General features: G+C 38.5%; 1 protein-coding gene across 1 annotated transcript in view; it reads left to right on the forward strand.

The window, feature by feature from the left end:
- Positions 1-24452, forward strand: part of LOC134326548 (zinc finger protein 850-like) — a gene marked incomplete at both ends in the record, with an annotated part of 187488 nt that overhangs the window by 154243 nt on the left and 8793 nt on the right. The window lies entirely within an intron of this gene.

A 24452-nucleotide genomic window follows, 5' to 3' on the forward strand; every position in this document is an offset into this window, starting at 1 on the left:
CACTTGAACATGGGATGTTTGTTCATGTTCGATTATGACACTGTAGAATGTTCAAAGTATTTATCAACTGCAGTTCCCATAACCAACACGCATTATCAAGAGACATGTAATGACTGATGGGTAAACTTTTCTGTAACCTCCTGCAAATTGAAGTTCCCTTCCAATGGAACATTTTCACTTCCTATGGTTTGAAATCACCATTAAAATGTCTGAATACCCTGAGCAGTCCATTCTGCAAGGAACTATAGGGCAAATGGAATGCTCAAGTGTTAAATATTATGCCATCAATGTTGAGACCAGTGGTTCTCAATCCGTTCCCCCCCCCCCCCCCCCCCCCCGATGGATTTTTGCTTCAACACAACTTACTACACATTGGGATGAAGTGAATGTGGAAGAACCACCAGTATTAGTAGAGTAGGGATATTAGTAGAGTACTGATAGAATGACAAAGTCAAAGGCTCCATGAACTCACCCTGCCTCCCTGAGCCTTCGAACGTGTGTTTTGCAGAGTCACGCCATAGGACTTACTTAGAGCTGAACATCCAGTGTCGTATCTCCTTGACCTTTCAATTTTGCTCTGGCAACATTCGACAGATCCAATTTTCGTAATCCTGCAACCTTGCTTTCCCTGACTTGGCCTGAGACAATTTTAAACTAAGTGGGAGGAACAGGAAATATATTTCAGGGGGGTCTAGAAACACCAGACTTCTGCGGGTGCACTTGCCTCGATCTTCTGACCTTGTGTTATCTCACAACCCTAATTTTTGTTGTTAGGGTCTGATATTACTAAAGCTCCCGACTATTACCCATGGAACTAGGGGTCATATCTTCAAAATCAGATATGAATACCAGAGTATTCAGTATTCAGAGTTGGAGGCTGTACTGCCTCATTCCACCTTGCCGGACCTTCTGACACACGTTTTGTCGAGTCGCTTCTGTAGGCCTGATCTGGTACACCCAGGCAAATATCTCCTCGACCTTTTGACCCAGAGCCCCAGAACTTGGATATGTCAGTTGGCCCCTGGCCACCTCTGAGTTTTGCGATCCTGCAACCTCATTTTCCCTGACTAGGCCCAGAAGGCCATAAAAAACACTTATCTTCAAGCAATGTATATGTGCAAGACCTTATTGGCCTGGTCAGGTCTTGATATATAATATAATTCTTTTCTCAGTGGTAAAGGAAAAATTACTCAGACAGGAAGCTTAGAGGTCATGGCCTACACCTATTCCATATCTCACTGCTCTGTTTTCTACATGTCATAAATTCCACATTTAGTACATACTGCACATGAATTTGCTTGTACAGTCATCTAACAAATCACATAAATTATACATTCATTGTAGATGGGGAGAACAAGCCACTATTTTCTTTGTGAATCATGACGTGAAGTCATTATAATTGGGAATTTTATGTACAGTGGTGTTCAAAAAAGTAGCAGTCCAACACCATTAACCTGATAAATCACTGTTTTTAGTAGAAGTGATATTTCTACATATCAAAAAATTTACTTGAAAGTGTAGTAGAGTAGTGACAACAAAACAAACCCAACAATTAGGACATGCATGCCGCTCATTCTGAGTAATCGAAGCATTGATTGAAAGGGGGTTGTTCAAAATAATAGCAGTGAGGAGTTCAATTGGTGAAGTCATTCATTCTGCAGAAGAACGGGTGTCAATTTTGGTCCTTATTTAAGGTAGGATGGTGGCAAATGTTGCACAGGTTGGTCATAGCGCATTTCCTTCTGAAATACTGGGTAAAATGGGTTGTTCCAGACATTGTTCTGATGAACAGCGTACTTTGATTAAAAAGTTGATTGTAGAGGAAAAAACATACAGAGAAGTGCAGCAAATTCTAGGCTGCTCAGCTAAAATGATCTCAAATGCCTTGAAGTGACAACCAAAACCTGAAAGACGCAGAAGGAAGCATGGAACTACTGTTCAAAAGGATCGAAGAATAGCCAAAATGGCAAATACTCAGCCAGTGATCACCTCCAGAAAGATCAAGGAACATCTGAAGTTACCAGTGAGTACAGAAGATGATTAAGTGAAGCCGATTTACCAGCAAGAACTCCTTACAAAGTCCCGTTGTTAAGAAAAAGACATGTCCTGAATGGGTTCAAATTTCCCAAAGAACACATTGACTGGTCCAAAGAGAAATGGCTCAACATTTTGTGGACTGGTAAAAGCAAAATTGTTCTTTTTGGGTCTAGTGGCCGTAGACAGTATGTCAGATGACCCTCGAGCACTGAATTCAAGCCACAGTACACTGTGAAGACAGTAAAGCATGGTGGTACAAAATGATGATATGGGGATGTTTTTCATACCATGGTGTTACGCCTATTTATCACATACGAGGGATCATGTATCAGTTTAAATATATCAGAATACTTGAGGAGATCATGTTGCCCTATGTCAAGAAATGTCCTTAAAATGGGTGTTTTAACATGACAATGACCCAAAACATCCTGGTTACAGACAAACAAGATTAAGGTAATGGAGTAACCAGCCCAATCCCCTGACTTCAATCACAGATAGAACTTGTGTTCTGAGATCTATTTTTTTGAGGCAAAACCCAAAAATGCAGAAGAACTGTGCAATGTAGTCTAATCATCCTGGACTGGAATACCTGTTCAGAGGAGCCAGAAGTTGGTCGACTCCATGCAACACAGATCTCAGAAACAATTGCTATGCCACTAAATATTAGTTATTATTAGTGAAATATTAAAGTAAAGTGAAACCTCAAACATTTTTTTTAGTTTATAGATACATTTTTTGAGTTTTTAAAGAAAAATGCTGGCACTGCTATTTTTTTGAACAGCCTAATATTCATTTTTCTTAACTTTCTGTAAAGGATTAACACAAACTGGCTACATTTTGTTAATGTTTTGAATTAGAATTGAAAGTGTAGTATTTTCAGTGCATTTGCATTTATTGAAATAAAAGTTATAATAATGATTTTGTGCTTTATTCACTTTTTTAAAACCACTGCTATTTTTTTAACACTACTGTATAATGGTATAAAGGTAAAGGTATACTGTATAAAGGTGATTAACTATATGCAGTTTACAAATCTTTTAAACTTATATATGGCAACGTGTCAGGTGTAAAATGCCTAATTATAGTTAGTCAATTGAAATAAAATGCCTTATCCTGTTATAGTGTAAGGATTGTACTATTACCAGTTTGGTGCTGATGAAAACTGATGTTTCTTTCTTTGAGAAGTTTATATTATTTGGCCTATGGAGTTTTTGTTTGCAATCAGTATATAAGCTAATGCTATTGACATAGCAGACTGGGAGTAGGCACTGTTGAACATGAAAGCAGTCAGCAGGAAAGATCTCCAGTAGTGCACCTTGGTAGAATGAGCTGGTGGCTGAAGGTGGTCCTTCATATCATGCTACCATTCTCTTCTCTGTCATTGCCTCCAGGAAGTCCAGAGACAGCCATTTGACTGCACTGGTTTTCCTGATTATTGGTTGTTCACTGGGTAATTCACTTGAATTACCCTGTGCATTTCATTGCTGTCCAAAGAGAAACGGGTAACTGCAAAGTGGTAACTTCACAGCAAAAAGCAAAAATGTTTCAAAATTTTAAGGCAAGTTAATGTAATATGATTTTATTCCAAGCAAACGAAAAAAAAGAGATACTTATTTTGGAAAGCAATGATTTACTGATAATATTATGCATATAGTTCTTAATCATTGAAATCCATTTATAATAAATATTTGTGACATAGCTCACAGAAAACTTAACACAGCACATCATTTATTCTCTCATAGGGGAGAGCTCTCAGCTGTTAAATCCTTTACTTGATATATAAAAAACATCACACAGAGCAAATAATGCCAGTATTCATAACTTTTATGGTACATGTACAAAAATTGACAAATAAAAAAGTTATAGTAATGATCCAGCAGTATATTCATCTATATTTATGTGATAGCTCAGTGGTTAAGGTACTGGACTAGTAAACAGAAGGTTGCCGGTTCAAACCTCGCCACCACCAAGTTGCCACTGTTGGGTCCCTGAGCAAGGCCCTTAACCCTCAATTGCTCATTGTGTTCAGCTCACTGTGTAAGTCGCTTTGGATAAAAGCGTCTGCTAAATGCTGAAAATGTAAATGTATATTTGTATTTATTCGAAAGCTTGGAGGCACAACTGCAGACACAGTTTATGAAAAAAAGTAGTTTATTAATATTTGAATAGTTTAACATTACATATCAAATGACTATACAAACAAATTACATTATGGGTACTACTGATTTTATTCCTTTATATTGCAGTAAAGTTAGATGTGGTCATCAGAAAACACAACACCTCGATTTGTTTGTTGTTTATTAGGATTTTAATGTCATGTGTTACACTTTCGGTTACGTTCATGACAGGAACGGTGGTTTATCTTCAGACAAGGTTCATCAGTTCACAAGTTTATATCAAACACAGTCATGGACGATTTTGTATCTCCAATTCACTTGCATGTTTTTGGACTGTGGGAGGAAACTGGAGCGCCTGGAGTAAACCCACGCAGACACGGGGAGAACGTGCCAACTCCACACAGAAAGGACCCAGACTGCCCCACCTGGGGATCTTCTTGCTGTGAGACGATAGTGCTACCAACTTAGCCACCGTGCCGCCCACACCTCGATTTGTGCTAGTACTCTGGTTGCATGGGTCAGTGTTATGCTCGTATATTGTAGTGATATAATATGTGGCAAAAAGTGTCTGTCTTTTGCTAGTACACGTGATAATAATATGTGGTAGTAAGGGTCTGTTTTGTGCTTGTATGTTGTAGTGATATTAATATGTTGTGCTAGTATGTTCAGTGCTATTAACATGTTAAAGTAACATGTACAAGAGGGCCATATCCAAGGTATTAGTATCTGAAGCTGAGCTCTATGGAACAATTACAGAATGCAAGTGTTATCATCTGAGCTTTGAGAACTACTGTCATAATACTCATCGCAGGAGGTCTGCAGCAGGAAGTTGCTGCCATCATTTGATCCAGAAAAAATGTGCAGATATGAGTCTCTTACATGCTTTTGAACAGTTTTAGTTTCCCACAGCCTTCTCCGGATGACACACAGAAGTCCTTTGGAACCTTCCTCTGTCAGACTCCACTGGGAATCTTAATAGCAACAAAACATACATCACACTGTGTAACACAAACAATACATTTGAATTCAATTTAATTTACTCAGCATTAAAATAGCAGTTGTAGTAGTTAACTTTATGAACAGAATGTATGTTCATGCTGTGTAAATGAATGCAGTATAATATTAAAATACACTGTCTTACTCTTCATTGGCTGATCAGAAACCAGGAGGAATGTTAGCTCCTTCAGGGTGTCTGCACGAGCTGTCAGAAACTTCCAATGTTGATCCATTTCCCTCACCAATATCTGCTTCTCTTCTTTCAGTCTTCTCACAGCCATGATGTTGTCAAACACCATTTTCTTTGTCCTTAAATCGACAGAATCTAAAATGCATGAATACAGGTGCAAATAAACTCACTGACACTTTTTAAAAAAAATCCCTAGCTTCTAAGTGGGTTAGCGCACTGGTCACCAATCTCATCCACAAAGTGCCAATATGGCTGCAGGTTTTCATTTCAAAGAATAAGGAGCACACCCCTTATACTAACTACTGAATTGTTTAAGACCTAAGTTATTACAGACATTGCATATTATTATTTATGAACAAGTTCTATAAAGTAGATCCGAGTGGCTGCAAGTATAAAACTGAGTTAGCTGTTTGTACACCCATGCCATATGCGGTCATACCATTGCATGGTAGTTGCCAAGGCCATGGTGTTTCTTGGTAGATAATGGCATCCATGCACAAAGTTCGGTTAGATGGAGCAATTCTGTTGTACTGTTCCACCAGAGCAGCCAATGTCCTCTTCTCCTCCCTGATTTTTCGCCGTATTCTATGCCGACCCTTGTTGCTGTCTGAAAAATATGCAGTGTTCGTGCAACATTTTTTTTTTAAAGAGCAATTCTTTCCAATTAAAAATGCAGTATATCACTGTTATATTTTAACTCCAAATGGTTTGCATAAATGTGTCATTTTAAATTGAACCATACCTGTTTGTTTGTAAAGACGTTGTGAGCGTGTCTTTATGCTTGTTACCAGGGCTTCAATTTTGCTGCACAGAGCCTGGGGTGTGGCATCTTGATTGGCAGTTGTTGCTGCAAAGAATTATCAGACCCTATTAATTTGTATTGACAAATACAGTATAATATGTAAATAAATAAATATTAATGTTTGGTTATAATAATTTGGTAGCAGTCATTATCTCACCTTCAGCCCACTCCTTAACATCATTAACCCAGTCTTCTAGCTGGCTCTCTGCAACTGCCAACTGGGCTTTCAGGGAGTCCAGATTCTCTAGTTGACTTTGGAGAGCTTTACAAGTCTGCAACAACAATGATGTAGTAGTATTTAACCAAACCAACAGCCTCAGCTAGATATGCTTCGAACACAAACCAATAAACATCTGCACAAACATTACTAAATGTCTTTACCTTCTGATATCTCTGGGTTAGTGAAGAGGCCATATTTTGAAATTTCTGCTTGTTCCATTTCAATGACAAGAGTGTCAACATGTCTGCACGTCCTGCAATCACAGTGGGACATGATCATCATCTAGTACTGTGGAAGATCTTTCTGGTAGTGTCCATGCTGTTATCGTACCTGCTTTTGACATGTGTTTCGTAGTCACAGCAATCCTGGAAAGGAAGGCATTGCACTGTTCTACCTCCTCACCTAGTGTAGAGCCAGCATTTTCCTGGTAAGCCCCACTCCATTTAACCTAGATTAAATAACGGAAAACTCTCCAAAATTACTGATGTTGGTAAAGATCAGTACAAAGGTATGGAAAGGTTTTGTAGGCCATTTATCTTCTATCACAGAATAATGTGCCCTTACCTCACATTTTAAGTCATGGGCTTTGGCGTGAAAAACAGATAAAAAGGGTCTCATGTTCAGAAGATGTTGGAGTTCTGGACAATCTTTACAGACTCTTTGAAGGTAAGGCCAATATTTGCAGGTAACGTCAGTGCAGAAAAAAGTTATGTTTCCACGACTTGCCAGCCGTTTCTGCATGAACAGTGGATAAGCAAAAATTTCTCCCCTGTACATGTTAAGGGCAGACAGGAGCACCCCGTGTCTGCAAACTGCAAGCTCCAGCCCCTCCTCATCCACCTTGCTGCTGGATTTGTGAGCAATCTCTCTGGCCGCTGTCCATTCCCCTCCACAAACACCTTTTCCAGATACCTACAGTATTGAACATTTCAGTTAGTGAGATTGCCCAAAGTTAAAGACAACAGATCTTTTACTTAAATTTACAAACATCTTTATAAAGAATTGACATAACTTCTTTGACTAAACAATTATAAGTCTCTTGATTTGAAGATTCAAATGAAAACTACTTTCGAAATTTTACATGTTTAGTCTTTTGGTGAATGTAGTCCACAAAACTAGCCACATCCTGATCTTTCGAAATGAAGACACCTTCAAAAAGGGCCTGCTCTTCAGTTCTTAGAAGAAAAAATAAATGAATAAAAATAGTTAACAATAGTTTTTAATATATCCATACAAATGCACTATTAAATATATATGCACTATATATACATATATATATATATATATATATATATATATATATATATATATATATATATATATATATATTAGGGCTGTCAAACGATTAAAAAATTTAATCGCGATTAATCTCAGAATTTCATATAGTTAATCGCGATTAATCGCATAAAAAAAAATCTGTGTAAATGTTATAGAAAACAAGGATTTTTAAGTGAAATGTTACAGTTAAAATGGTGAACACATTTTATGCTAAATGTACTGATGTTAAAAACTGCTGGGACAAGAGAAAACTGTTTTATTCACTCACATACTAGGCAGTAATACTATCCAGTGGTTTAATGGACGTTTCTACACGAACTGAGTGTGTTTAGACTAGGGTGGCCAGATTCATAGTAACAAAAAGGAGGACATTACACCCCAAAAAGCCGGACATCATATTAGGAACAGGGGGACATGCTACTGCAACACACAGAATGAATCCAGAACCCATATAACAGAGTTTTTGACCAATTTAAGCAAGAATTATATAACAAATGACTGTTTTACTCACTAAATGTTGTGTCTTTTCATATTTAGGTCCGTTCATCGCTGCCTCAAAAGTTTACTTTTTGGCATTTTCACCGCGTTCCTGATCATGAGAGCTGAGTGATTGACTCAGGTAGCGGTGTTTACAAAACAGAGAGGGCGGGCGAAATTCATCCACCCAATCACAGACTAGCATTTAGAGGGCGGACCTTCTCCGATTGGCCAGTGGTAGCTCTATAAGGAGTCAAATGAGGCTGTTAAACCAATGATATACAAAGCATTTGTTTCGACATGTACCTGAGCCAATGGTAAATAATATTGATCAAAAATGAAACCAGTTCACTCCAAAAGGAGGATTTTTAAGTGTCCATCCTAGCGTTACGTGAATGGAGGACTGGCAGCTTCTTTATTATGCAAGTGCATTACTACGACACTACGACGCTCGGTTACATTATGATAACAAACCGCAAATAAAAAACGGTGACATGTCCGACATTAAAACGTTTGTTCTACCAGTCAAGTCTCAACATGAACTAGAATTTGCGTTAACGGCACTAATTTTTATAATCGCGTTAAATTGAGATTGCTTTAATGCGTTATTATCGCGTTAACTTCGACAGCCCTAATATATATATATACACACACATATATATATTTATTTATTTTTAATGCAACCATTAGGACATTACACAATATTTGGGATACCTTGCTGTATTCTTGAAACGATAATGCTTGCGATTTCCATCCACAGACACAGCAAGCATATGAGGGGTGCAGGCAGGACAGATAAAGTTATCCTCCTTGCAGATTTTGTCGACCTCATAACATACAGCAACCCATTCCATAAAGCTCTTATAGAAACGGTCTGCAGAGATCTTCCCTGTCTAATTGAACACAGTAAAAGTTATAAAAAATGTGCAATGTTTACCATCACACTATAAACATATTTACAATACTGAAAGCTACAAAAGTTGTACCAACTTACACGGCCAAAGCGAACGGTTCTCTGATCAAGCATTTTTAAAAATGCTTGACAAGACAAGCCTGGTGCTGCCATTTTCATTTCTTGGAAAGAAGAAAAGACATCCACAGAATAAACGGTGGAGAAATTGATTGTAGCAGGCCATTGACCACTTCTTAGTAGATCATCAACTCCAGCGGTCCAGACAGACTGGCATTTCTCACAGGTCAGCTCTGGCAGGTTGAGATTATATCTTCCTACACAGTAACAATAACAAGTACAACATATGTTTGTTATACTGTTGTTTTCTTGTTTTATAACATACTGTAAGGCGTATCTTGCTAAAAATGTGTCAATAAAATGTCAGAACAAAGTAGCTTAGCAGGTTAATGATGTGCAGTATTTCATATTCAATCAGATTAAAGTTTATTAGCTACACATATATATACCTTGCACCTATACTCATTAGCCTTTTACCATGTACAGTGTATCACAAAAGTGAGTACACCCCTCACATTTCTGCAAATATTTCATTATATCTTTTCATGGGACAACACTATAGACATGAAACTTGGATATAACTTAGAGTAGTCAGTGTACAACTTGAATAGCAGTGTAGATTTACTGTCTTCTGAAAATAACTCAACACACAGCCATTAATGTCTAAATAACTGGCAACATAAGTGAGTACACCCCACAGTGAACATGTCCAAATTGTGCCCAAATGTGTCGTTGTCCCTCCCTGGTGTCATGTGTCAAGGTCCCAGGTGTAAATGGGGAGCAGGGCTGTTAAATTTGGTGTTTTGGGTACAATTCTCTCATACTGGCCACTGGATATTCAACATGGCACCTCATGGCAAAGAACTCTCTGAGGATGTGAGAAATAGAATTGTTGCTCTCCACAAAGATGGCCTGGGCTATAAGAAGATTGCTAACACCCTGAAACTGAGCTACAGCATGGTGGCCAAGGTCATACAGCGGTTTTCCAGGACAGGTTCCACTCGGAACAGGCTTCGCCAGGGTCGACCAAAGAAGTTGAGTCCACGTGTTCGACGTCATATCCAGAGGTTGGCTTTAAAAAATAGACACATGAGTGCTGCTAGCATTGCTGCGGAGGTTGAAGACATGGGAGGTCAGCCTGTCAGTGCTCAGACCATACACCGCACACTGCATCAACTCGGTCTGCATGACCATCATCCCAGAAGGAAGCTGACGCACAAGAAAGCCCGCAAACAGTTTGCTGAAGACAAGCAGTCCAAGAACATGGATTACTGGAATGCCCTGTGGTCTGACGACCAAGATAAACTTGTTTGGCTCAGATGGTGTCCAGCATGTGTGGCGGCACCCTGGTGAGAAGTACCAAGACAACTGTATCTTGCCTACAGTCAAGCATGGTGGTGGTAGCATCATGGTCTTGGGCTGCATGAGTGTTGCTGGCACTGGGGAGCTGCAGTTCATTGAGGGAAACATGAATTCCTACATGTACTGTGACATTCTGAAACAGAGCATGATCCCCTCCCTTCGAAAACTGGGCCTCATGGCAGTTTTCCAACAGGATAACGACCCCAAACACAACCTCCAAGATGACAACTGCCTTGCTGAGGAAGCTGAAGGTAAAGGTGATGGACTAAACCCAATTGAGCACCTGTGGCGCATCCTCAAGTGGAAGGTGGAGGAGTTCAAGGTGTCTAACATCCACCAGCTCCGTGATGTCATCATGGAGGAGTGGAAGAGGATTCCAGTAGCAACCTGTGCAGCTCTGGTGAATTCCATGCCCAGGAGGGTTAAGGCAGTGCTGGATAATAATGGTGGTCACACAAAATATTGACACTTTGGGCACAATTTGGACATGTTCACTGTGGGGTGTACTTACTTATGTTGCCAGCCATTTAGACATTAATGGCTGTGTGTTGAGTTATTTTCAGAAGACAGTAAATCTACACTGCTATACAAGTTGTACACTGACTACTCTAAGTTATATCCAAGTTTCATGTCTATAGTGTTGTCCCATGAAAAGATATAATAAAATATTTGCAGAAATGTGAGGGGTGTACTCACTTTTGTGATACACTGTATGTGCACATACACAATTGAAGAGTTTTATTCCAAAATTCTGCATATCTGTTTGTAACAATTTTGGATGATGTAAAATGGGAACGCATTTTTATTTCTCTAATAAAGCTGATATTAATCATAATATCGCATTAATATGTCTTACATGTGTAAAGGTCACTCAGAGCAACTAATCTCACAAAAAAATTTATTGTTGGAAGTTGTCTATAATGTGTTTTTCAACTAAACAATTACTGACTGTAGCCTATCTGGTTCTGTACAACCTATCAACCCCCAAAATGGAAAGGGACACCATAGGACAACTACTGAACAAATATAATTTGAATGGTGGACTATTGTTGGCACTGCTGTGTTGTGGTATAGTATTGCAAAGACAAAGAGGACAGTGTCATCATGACAGTGTAACTGCTGTGCTTAGAAATTAATATCTGATCAGTAGTGATCTGGTCATCTGATGTACAGAGTAGCAGGGTTTACAGTTGGTACAACATATGTGGTACAGTTACTAATTGTAAGCCTATAAAGTTCATTTATATGGTAGGTGTTTCTGATAGAACAGTCACTGAGTGTAGGGACAAGGTAGGTGTTTCTAAAAACAGTGAATTTAGCATATACAGAAAGAAATCAGGTACTGTGTTATAAAAATGTGAGTGATTAACACTATGATAAATTGAATAATAAGCCTAAGATAGAAAACATCTAAATGTTTGCAAGTACGACAAATACATCCAATCTATATCCTTACCATTCATTGTGATAAGAGTGACGGCCTTTCCTGGATTGACTTTCAGTGCCTCTGGTGGGCAACCACATATTTGGCCAGGCACTGCCACAGGTAAAGACCGCACTGAAAAAACACAACAAACTTCACATTTAATTTAATTTTTCAAATTAAGAAGAATGCATAAATAAGAGAATATAACAATATATTCTACACAGTCAAACTAAAACTTACCACTCTGAGAAAGATGTTGATCATTGATGTAAGTGGTTGGAGCCAAAGGGTGGAAGAAGCCTGATATCAAAGCATCTCTGTTATGAAGTACATATCTAGTGTGTACCTCGATGTCACATTCAGCACAGAAGAATGAATGTGGTAAGCAGTCTCGACATCGTATGACAGCTGGATTAAACCCACACTGTCGACAGATGTATGATTCCACATTCTCCTGAGCCAGCATGCTGTTCACCAGACGTGGTCTCTCTTCCCTCCACCTGTCAGAGAACAAACTATTGCGTATGCTCCAGTCTGAGGAAGCCAGAAGAGATGATGTTTGGGCTGCTGTTTCTTGCTCGGCTTCTGAACCATCACTACTAAGTGAATACTGAAGGTCTTGCAGAAGCGTTTCTGCAAAAATTGTAGAGTTCACAAAAGCAATGTTTATATTAAGCATATATTAATTAATACAACCACAAACTTCACCAAAAACAGTGCTTGTGTGAGACCTTGAAAATGTCTAGTTCAAGACACAATATACATACCAAAATTAGGAGCTGTGGCCACTCCACCACTTGTGTCATTAGAAGGATGAGATGGACCGTCATCATTAGGTGGCTTACTCCTGTGACCATCTGTACCAAACAAAGTCAAATTAATTATTTTTACAACTTGTAATGATTCAAATAAATTGCAATATTACTTGAACACTGCATATTGACCATAATTTGAGAGATTTCTGCTTGACCTTGGCCTCTGATACACCTCATTCCCAATACTGTCTCTCTTTCTCCACCGAACTCTTTTTTCAGGTGCCTTCATTGGTTCACTAGTATTATACGGGCCCTAAATGTTTAGATAAAGACAGTTTTAACTCAAATTATCAAATGTGTAAGAAACCAATGTGCATTTTATCCCCCCACAGATATATCACAGTTCACAGTTCAGTACCAAATAATTTAGATTTATTAACATTTTTACTGCTGAAACTATTGTGACTGTCTCTTTTCAGTACATTCTCTTGCTATAAAACAGTATACCATACAACAGCAGTGCACAATAACGTGGTAAAATGATAAATTTAGATAAAAATTTGAAAATTAACACTCCTGCCTGAAGCTCTTCAAGGTGAGTAAGACTCCTAAGTTCAGAAGCTACTTCTTCTGCTTGCAGGTGCTCAAGCAGGTCATCAACACTTCTGAGCTCATTCTCTAGCTCCTGCTCCCAATCACCCATTGCAATAGTGTGACAGAGAATAGAAAACACAGTAACAGACTGAAAGACAGACAAACAACAAAAACAACACAGAAAATAGTATATTTATCTTTAACAAATAGAACAGCACGAAAACTAATACAAACAGACAAAAAATGGATTGACAGATAGATGGACACATGGCTCTAAAAGTGCCTTTGGGTAGTTTAACAGATATTTATAATTTAACTGGATTTGAAAGACCTGTTAAGAGACATTAAAGAAAAAAAACAACATTTATAATATACAAAGACTTAAGCTGTATCCTAAGTTGTGCCCTATTCACTATATAGTGCTCTACTTTGGGGTGATGCCATTTTGTAGTGGTGTCCAAACTTAGTGCCGAATTTTCAGTGCACTGTAACAATCCCACAATGCACTGTAATATGTAGGCTATGACCGAATTGTGTGAGCCGTGTTTAAAGCTCTACAAACACACAAACTGAATTAGGAATCATTAAAAGCATTGTGCCTTTCATGGAATAATCTTTGATCATTATGTTGCTTAGAAACTTCAGCCTCCCATTAACAAACTACATGGGAAAATATGTAAAATTCATGGCTCGTAACTACCACAGGCTTATATAGGAAAACGTTCACTGCTTCAGTTCTTCGGCAGTCCTTATGCAGTGCTGATTTCACTTCACGCCTTCATACGTTATTTATGTGCGCTATCTTTCAATCAAACTGTTGCTTCTTAAAGAAAGAGCTACAACTAAGCTAATGTTAGCCAACTAGCCTAACCTAGATTAGCACAAACGCCCCATTCTCATGATGGTTATCATCATTCCCGCCATCACACAACGTTAGCCGTGAATTTTTCACATTTTAACATTCATTTTTAACATGCAATTTTCCCATTTTAACATGCAATTTTTCACATTTTAACATGCATTCACATTTTAACATTCATTTTTAACATGCAATTTTCACATTTTAACATGCAATTTTTCACATTTTAACATGCATTCACATTTTAACATTCATTTTTAACATGCAATTTTCACATTTTAACATGCAATTTTTCACATTTTAACATGCATTTTAACATTCATTTTTAACATGCAATTTTCACATTTTAACATGCAATTTTTCACATTTTAACATGCATTTTAACATTCATTTTTAACATGCAATTTTCACATTTTAACATGCAATTTTCACATTTTAACATGCAATTTTTCACATTTTAACATGCACCTACTGTAGCGTTAGCCGGAGCTAGCCAGTTAGCTGACCTTACCGAAGCTCTCGACCAAATGTGCTACAGATCGTCGCAGGGAATGACGTTAGATAACACGTCCAACGTGCCACTGTTCGGATGACTAAAAAACTTTATTTCAAAAGGACGTTCCGATTAAATTGCCTGTAACCAAAGTGCAGTATGACTATTAATAATCCCAAAGCTGAAAAAAAAATAAAGTTTGAAAGAAAAAAAGGACTGCAGTCCTCTTTTAGATTGGCCAATATTATTTGGCTTTGACTTCCACAAAACTGCATTAAATACAATACCTTGTAATATATAACGTTTATATGGTGTCTCGAGAGGTCTACACAGTGGTACCTCGGTATACATCCTTAATCCGTTCCAGAACCTTGGACTTATACCAAACGAATTTTTCCCATAAGAAATAAAGGGAAAATGATAAATCCGTTTCCATGAAAAAAATCCTATTGTTACTGGCATATTATACGTTAATTGGGTTGTATAAAATAATTTATAAACCGGATAGTTCCGGTCCTAAAATCTGATGGGCTGAGCTGCGGTTACAGCCGCTGTTAAATCCCCGATATACACGCGCACCTGTGACCACCTCACATCATTCCATATTAATACGCCCCTGAAAAGAAAACAAAAAGAAACTGTACAAACTTGGTTGAACACTATTTAAGTCGTGTACTATACATGGAAATGTCCAGATTATTATAAACAGTAATCTTAATCATTAAGCGGGTGTTTCGTCCAAGAAATAGTGTAATAGTTTGCGAATGTTATGTTCGCGCTCATGTTGCCTAGCAACACGGCGCACCGTTAACGGGACTACAGAGTTATAGCGTGACCCGTTCACTGAATGGCAGCAACTGGCGAACTGAGGAACTGAGATACTACAGTGTGATGATGTTTTTTTCTCTCTAAATCAGCGGATTTTTCTACATCAAAGTAGTTATCACACTGATGGAGTTTATAGCTCTACTCATACAGTAACCAACTGGCGTAATGACGCTCGTGGCTTTATCTCGCGAGAGGTAAACAAGGGTCGCGCACGGTGTCATGACTGATTTGGACCCGTACAAGTTCTAGCATGCGAGTCGTATTCCAAATAAAGGTCATATACCAAGCTAAATTTTTCGCGTCCAAACAGGACGCATACCAAGTTGGACTTACACCAAAGCATACCGAGGTTCCACTGTATTTTATAATGCATTTTATAATTTAAGCAGCACGATCTGAGAACGGTCTTTCAGCCTACCTTGCACGTCCAAGTATGACGCTGGGGGCGCTCCCACCACGTCCATACATGACGCAGGGGGATCTTGACCAAGCTGCAAATATTGACGACTTGGGAATGAGAACGTGTTGCAGGAGCAGGTGTGTTGTATCAAAAGTCTGTGAGGAAATATAACATGCTGATAAATGCAGTAAAAACTAAAGTGATGATGAACACTGAAGAAGTGTTGAAGTTTAAGGTGGAAGGTAGAAGACTGAAACTCTTTCTTAAGTCTGGGAAGTAGAGTATCAAATACTGCATCATGTGGACATGATGATGATGGTAACATTTACAAGGGTATGAAAAACCAAGCCATTTAGCACCTTCACCAAGCTATGAGTGATAAAAGTCTTAATTTGGCCAGTAGCTACATATGAATGTGAAGGATGGACAAATATCAAAGTAAGAAACGTTTCCTCTTTCTGAATCTTCTAACAGTGTTCTGCACAGACAGCAGTGAAGAACATTGAGAGGATATGTACTGAACTAATCAACTCAATTAACAGAAGATGCTCTGAGCTAAAAGATCTGATCAGAGATCGAGAGACAACAGAAGTCAGTCGAGCGGAAAAAGTCCTGAAACAGGTGGAACAGCAGATTGTAGAGCTGAAGAGGAAAGATGCTGAACTGGAACAGCTTTCACACACAGAGGATCCCGTCCATTTCCTCCAGGTAACAGCACTACAAATAATTATATTATTGCTGCACCAGTCCAAGTAATAAAATACAGCGGGACCTTGTAACTTGACGACCCTTTCGTTGAGAAATGTGTTCCCTTGAACTCGATTATTGTTATCATTCATTCAAACATGTTGGGGGGAGCCGGAAACGCGACAGAACCATATCACAAGCAAAGCATCGCTTCCACAAATCTGTAACAAAGAGAAACCACCCTACACAAAACACATTATGACCCATAAAGTCGTAACACTCAGGGTTCTGAGAAATTGTGAGAATTAGAATCAGCTTTTCCGAGAGATCATGAAATACTGTTAATGTTATTAGGAGAAACATCACTCTGTGCTTCATGTCTGTCATCCATCATTTGTGATTCATCATCATCTTGTTGTTTCTCTGTGAACATTATTTGTCTGGATGTAGAATTTTCAGTCTCTCTCAGCTCCTGCTGGATCTGCAGAATCAGCCACCATCAAAATCAGTCCTTTCCTCTCATTTAATGATGTTACAAAGTCTGTATCTCAGCTGAGAGAGAAAGTAGAAGAATTCTGGAAAGAGCAGTGTGAGAAGATACCAGATGAAGGTGAGTTCAAGCCCTCAGTGTTCCATTGTCTCCAAAATGCTTCGGTACTCAAACATCAAACAAAACAATCAAATCCACCAACATGAACATTTTACATCTAACAACATAATTAATTTACTCATTAACCCTTATCAGACTTAAGGTCACTTCAGACAAACACTGGGAGAACATATCAAATTTCTTACTGGCTGTACCTGCGTCAATTTCTGGTGTAAATATGTATTTACTGTGATTAGTGATTGTACTGTTACTCTTTCTGCAGTGAAGAAAGTCTGGATTACTTCACCTCCTGAACTTAAAATCAGACCAGATTTTCTACGATGTAAGTTTCTCACAAACACACAAACATACACAGTGCAGTGAAAAAGTATTTGCACCCCCCAGTTATCTGTATTTTTACATATTTGTCACATTTCAGAGATCATGAAGTTAAAACAAGTAAAACAATCATTTAAGAATAGTGTAATTGCTGGTACATTAGTAAGTTGCCAGTGTGCTACTTAACTTAGTGAAGTGTGAAAATGAGGAGGCAGAAAACCAGATTTATACTCAGCTAAATCAACTTTACTCAGCAGGTCTTTAAATCTTGCAGGTTTTTATAAACAAAGTGTTTTAATTACTCAACACAAATGTAGAAACTACAACTTAAAATCCAACAAAACTCCCACTCACAAAGTGAACTGTAGATGGTGCCAAATAAAAGAAATAAGCACAACAGCTAAACTGCCAAACCAGGCCTAAACTAACACACACAAAATAGACAAGGGGTGGCACCCGCCTCTTACATAGTGGGCTAAACAGAATAATAATAATAGCTACGTGTATGAATGTATTTACTGTGATTAGTGATTGTACTGTTACTCTTTCTGCAGTGAAGAAAGTCCGGATTACTTCACCTCCTGAACCTAAAATCAGAGAAGATTTTCTACAATGTAAGTTTCTCACAAGCACACAAACATACACAGTGCAGTGAAAAAGTATTTGCACCCCCAGTTATCTGTATTTTTACATATTTGTCACACTTTACAAGTTCAGATGCTACAGCAGCTCAGTTTGGTTCAAGTCTAAATCTGATGAAGTCAAAACTTAAACTTTATCTTCTCAGATTTATTTTAACAAAGATTGTCTCTTGTTATTTGGAATTGTTGTGTTTTTTTTATTACACGAGTGTTTAATCTTTAAATCATGAACTGATGACCAGATGTTCTTCTTTAACTGAAACACCATCACACAACCACCACCATGACTGACTGTTAGTGAGATGTTTTTATTGTAAAATGCTGTTTAAGCTTCATTGCAAGTCTAAGAATTTTGAATCATAAGTTCACAGAACATTATCAACAAAAAGCTTGAGTTTCATTAAGGTTCTTATATTGGTAAATGAGAGGCGAGGCTTTATGTTCCTCTTAGTTAACAGTGATTTTACTTTGTGACTCTCCCATGGATTTTATTTGTGCTCAGTCTCCTTCTAATACTGGAATCATTAAATCAGATTTAAATTGAGGTCAGCAGGTCCTGCGGTTTCCTAAATGTTTGTCTGGGTTCTTGATGAGACATTGATGAGCTCTTGAAGTGTCTTAACTGTTCCAAGTGTCATATGGATATCATGGCTCTTACTGTGGTTCGCTGAAGTACTAAAACTTTAGAATGGGCTTTGTAACTTTTTCCAGACTGATATATTGCAATTACTTTTCTGATCTATTTTGGAATTTGTTTGGACAGTGGTGAAGTGGTTCTGACAGTGATCATGTTTTGGATTAGGGACATTTTGGGTCCTTGCTAAAGACCACTGTTCCATGTACTTTTCTTCTATAGTTATTTAAAATCACCAAGAACTTCATGAAGTTCATGAAGTTAAAACAAGTAAAACAATCATTTAAACTGCTGTCTGTATATTTTTGAGTTTTAATTATTTAGTCACAGAAACCACTGAAACACACACACATACACCAACACACATTTACACAGACACAGTACACAGACACACCCACTCACACACATGCTTACACTATCTTACACACATTCACACTCACACATTAGCAGACACACACACTTAAACACACACACACACACACACACACAATTCAAAGAGTTTCATTAACACGACTGTGTGTTTGTTGGATTGTGTGATGTATGTGTAGTGTTTGTGTGTTTGTATAATGTACAGTGTATCACAAAAGTGAGTACACCCCTCACATTTCTGCAAATATTTTATTATATCTTTTCATGGGACAACACTATAGAAATGAAACTTGGATATAACTTAGAGTAGTCAGTGTACAACTTGTATAGCAGTGTAGATTTACTGTCTTCTGAAAATAACTCGACACACAGCCATTAATGTCTAAATGGCTGGCAACATAAGTGAGTACACCCCACAGTGAACATGTCCAAATTGTGCCCAAAGTGTCAATATTTTGTGTGACCACCATTATTTTCCAGCACTGCCTTAACCCTCCTGGGCATGGAATTCACCAGAGCTGCACAGGTTGCTACTGGAATCCTCTTCCACTCCTCCATGATGTCATCACGGAGCTGGTGGATGTTAGACACCTTGAACTCCTCCACCTTCCACTTGAGGATGCGCCACAGGTGCTCAATTGGGTTTAGTCCATCACCTTTACCTTCAGCTTCCTCAGCAAGGCAGTTGTCATCTTGGAGGTTGTGTTTGGGGTCGTTATCCTGTTGGAAAACTGCCATGAGGCCCAGTTTTCGAAGGGAGGGGATCATGCTCTGTTTCAGAATGTCACAGTACATGTTGGAATTCATGTTTCCCTCAATGAACTGCAGCTCCCCAGTGCCAGCAACACTCATGCAGCCCAAGACCATGATGCTACCACCACCATGCTTGACTGTAGGCAAGATACAGTTGTCTTGGTACTTCTCACCAGGGCGCCGCCACACATGCTGGACACCATCTGAGCCAAACAAGTTTATCTTGGTCTCGTCAGACCACAGGGCATTCCAGTAATCCATGTTCTTGGACTGCTTGTCTTCAGCAAACTGTTTGCGGGCTTTCTTGTGCGTCAGCTTCCTTCTGGGATGACGACCATGCAGACCGAGTTGATGCAGTGTGCGGCGTATGGTCTGAGCACTGACAGGCTGACCTCCCACGTCTTCAACCTCTGCAGCAATGCTGGCAGCACTCATGTGTCTATTTTTTAAAGCCAACCTCTGGATATGACGCCGAACACGTGAACTCAACTTCTTTGGTCGACCCTGGCGAAGCCTGTTCCGAGTGGAACCTGTCCTGGAAAACCGCTGTATGACCTTGGCCACCATGCTGTAGCTCAGTTTCAGGGTGTTAGCAATCTTCTTATAGCCCAGGCCATCTTTGTGGAGAGCAACAATTCTATTTCTCACATCCTCAGAGAGTTCTTTGCCATGAGGTGCCATGTTGAATATCCAGTGGCCAGTATGAGAGAATTGTACCCAAAACACCAAATTTAACAGCCCTGCTCCCCATTTACACCTGGGACCTTGACACATGACACCAGGGAGGGACAACGACACATTTGGGCACAATTTGGACATGTTCACTGTGGGGTGTACTCACTTATGTTGCCAGCTATTTAGACATTAATGGCTGTGTGTTGAGTTATTTTCAGAAGACAGTAAATCTACACTGCTATACAAGTTGTACACTGACTACTCTAAGTTATATCCAAGTTTCATGTCTATAGTGTTGTCCCATGAAAAGATATAATGAAATATTTGCAGAAATGTGAGGGGTGTACTCACTTTTGTGATACACTGTATGTGTTTGTGGAGTGTTTATGTATGTTTGTGTAGTTCATGCGTTTGTGTAGCATTCATGTGTGCTTGAGTGGTGTCTGTGTGTATTTGTGCAGTATTTGTGTAATTTATGTGTGTCTTTGTGTAGTATTTGTGTGTGTTTGAGTAGTATTTGTGTGTATGTGTAGTGTATGTGTGTATTTGTGCAGTGTTTGTGTGTATTTGTGCAGTGTTTGTGTAATGTATGTGTGTGTTTGTGGTGTTTGTGTGTGTTTGAGTAGTATTTGTGTGTATGTGTCGTGTCTGTGTGTTTGTGCAGTGTTTGTGTAATGTGTGTATAATATAAGGCACGTGTTTGTGTAGTATTCATGTGTGCTTGAGTAGTGTCTGTGTGATTGTGCAGTATTTGAGTAATGTATGTGTGTGTTTGTGGGGTTTGTGTGTGCTTGAGTAGTATTTGTGTGCATGTGTAGTGTCTGTGTGTATTTGTGCAGTGTTTGTGTAATGTATGTGTGTGTTTGTGTAGTATTTGTGTGTTTGAGTAGTATTTGTGTGTATGTGTCGTGTCTGTGTGTATTTGTGCAGTGTTTGTGTAATTTATGTGTATAATATAAAGCGCACACTTAGACATTTATAATTACACACACACACACACACTGTTACACTTACATAGTTAGACATACGTATAATCAAACACACTGTTACACGTACGTAGTTAGACATACGTATAATTACACACACACACACACACATACACACACACATTGTTATGCGTACATAGTTAGCCTAAATAAAAGAATAGCATAATTGCTGGTACATTAGTAAGTTGCCAGTGTGCTACATAACTTAGTGAATTGTGAAAATGAGGAGGCAGAAAACCAGATTTATACTCGGCTAAATCAACTTTACTCAGCAGGTCTTTAAATATTACAGGTTTTTACAAAGTGTTTTAATTTACACAACACAAATGTAGAAATTACAACTCCAACAAAACTCCCACTCACAAAGTGAACTGTAGACGGTGCCAAATAAAAGAAATAAGCAAAACAGCTAAACTGCCAAACCAGGCCTAAATTAACACACACAAAAAAAGACAAGGGGTTGCACCCGCCTCTTACCTAGTTAGCTAAACAGAATAATAATAATAATACCTACATGTATGAATGTATTTACTGTGATTAGTGATTGTACTGTTACTCTTTCTGCAGTGAAGAAAGTCCGGGTTACTTCACCTCCTGAAGGTGAAATCAGAGAAGATTTTCTACAATGTAAGTTTCTCACAAGCACACAAACATACACAGTGCAGTGAAAAAAGTGTTTGTACCCCCCAGTTATCTGTATTTTTACATATTTGTCACACGTTACTAGTTCAGATGCTACAGCTCTTGCTTACAGCTATCTGCTCTTGTTATGTGGAATTTGTTGTGTTTAATCTTTAAATTATGAACTGATGACCACACGTTCTTCTTTAACTGAAACACCATCACACAACCACCACCATGACTGACTTTTAGTAAGATGTTTTTTTTATTGTAAAATGCTGTTTTAGCGTCAGTGCAAGTATAAGAATTCTGACTCATCCGTTCACAGAATATCATCACCAAAAAGCTTGAGGGTCATTAAGGTTCTTATATTGGTAAATGAGAAACGAGGCTTTGACGTGAGGGTTAGACATGATTTTCCCATGGATTTTATTTGTGCTCAGTCTCCTTCCAATACTGGAATCATTAAATCAGATCTAAATTGAGGTCAGCAGGTCCTGCGGTTTCCTAAATGTTTGTCTGGGTTCCTTAATTTTTTCCTTAATGAGACATTGATGAGCTCTTGAAGCAATCTTAACTGTTCCAAGTGTCATTTGGAGATCATGGCTCTTACTGTGGTTTGCTGAAGTACTAAAACCTTAGGATTGGCTTTGTAACCTTTTCTAGACTAATCCAGTGATCATACCTCGGATTAGGGACATTTTAGTCCTTGCTAAAGACCACTGTTCCAGGTACTTTTCTTCAATAGTTATTTAAAATCACCACGAACTTCAGAGGTCATGAAGTTAAAACAAGTAAAACAATCATTTAAACTGCTGTCTATAGGGCTGCAACTAACGATTATTTTAGTAGTTGACTAATCTGACGATTATTTTTTCGATGAGTCGACTAGTCAACGATTATTTATGTCATACCCTCCATCTCTGCCTTAACATAACGAAACTCTGTTATGTTATTTAAGTTCAAATATCAAATTAAAATAATGACCCATGAAACATGAATATGAAACTTAAGCTTGATAGTTTAATTAAATATATTTGAAACATTAATACACAATCACAATAAAAAAATTCAATGAAATAAGAAAGCTTTGGACAGCATTAGAAACTGTTATGTTTCAGAAGTTATCACTCGGGAAGTCAAAATCATATAAAACATGTCGTTACATGTGAATGCTGTCTGTGAAGACCTCAGTCATTTGAGGGGTGCATGAACCTCTTCTCATCCACACTCCATTGCTTAGTGCTATTAATAGAAAGAGCAAAAGAGAAAGCTGTATTAATTATCACAAACTGAAGGCTATGTATCATAGTTTATTACAAATAGTGTACTGGCTATGCCAACTAAACCATAACAGGTTAAATATCTTAACTGAATTATCTTCTGAGCTAACTAGCTATCATTAAGTGGAGGAGGCTAGCTAGCAAACAGACCTGAAAATAGCGATCTCTTAGGAAGTTTTCCGACAAGTACTCTAGCATTAACAAACATTAACTACGTTGGTTAAAGCACAAAGCGGTGTAAAAACTTACCTGAATAGCGCTGGTCATCACCGCTGCAGGGTGCTCATGTTTCACCGTAGTGCTGGTGTGAAACCACAACTCTGCTCTGTAGTGTCTGCGTTCAGCTCGTTTCTTTGGGTTATTTTGTCTGAAATACTTTAGAAAGTTTTAGTCTCTTTATCTTTGCCTCTCTGTGTTCATAAACTCCCCGCTGCGCCATGGAAGCGATGCTGCGCCTCCTGCAGTCCCTTTAGTGCATTGCAATAAAAACGACGCGTCGACAATAAAATTCCATGTCCACAAATTTTTATAGTCGACGTTATCGATTATGTCGACTAATCGTTGCATCCCTATGTCTGTATATTTTGGATCCAGGAGATTATATGAGTCTCAATCATTCAGTCACAGAAACCACTGAAATACACACACACACACACACACACACATCCATAAAGTTGAATCAGTTCATCTAGACACAAGTTTGTTGTAGAGATACGTTTCGCCACTCATCCAAGCAACTTCTTCAGTCTGAGCTGGTGGTGGATACCCCAACTTTATATGCAGCTGATTTGCATAATGACTGATCACTGCCCATTGCATAACAATGGAAACGGTGTTCAGGTCCATATGCAAATCACAATGACCATTAATTACAATGGTCACATGTGCCTTTCACACATGATTGGGGTATAGCTCCTATTACGGCGTTGTAAAATGGTGATAGATGTACTCTCAGGCCCCCTCCCCGGTTCAGGGATGGTCGTTCCCTCTTCACATTTATGGCCTCTTTGACTCCTCGTTCAAACCAGCGTTCCTCCTTGTCAAAGATCTGCACATTTTCATCATTAAATA

This window comes from Trichomycterus rosablanca, chromosome 14 (genome assembly GCF_030014385.1).
Source record: "Trichomycterus rosablanca isolate fTriRos1 chromosome 14, fTriRos1.hap1, whole genome shotgun sequence".
NCBI lineage: Eukaryota > Metazoa > Chordata > Actinopteri > Siluriformes > Trichomycteridae > Trichomycterus > Trichomycterus rosablanca.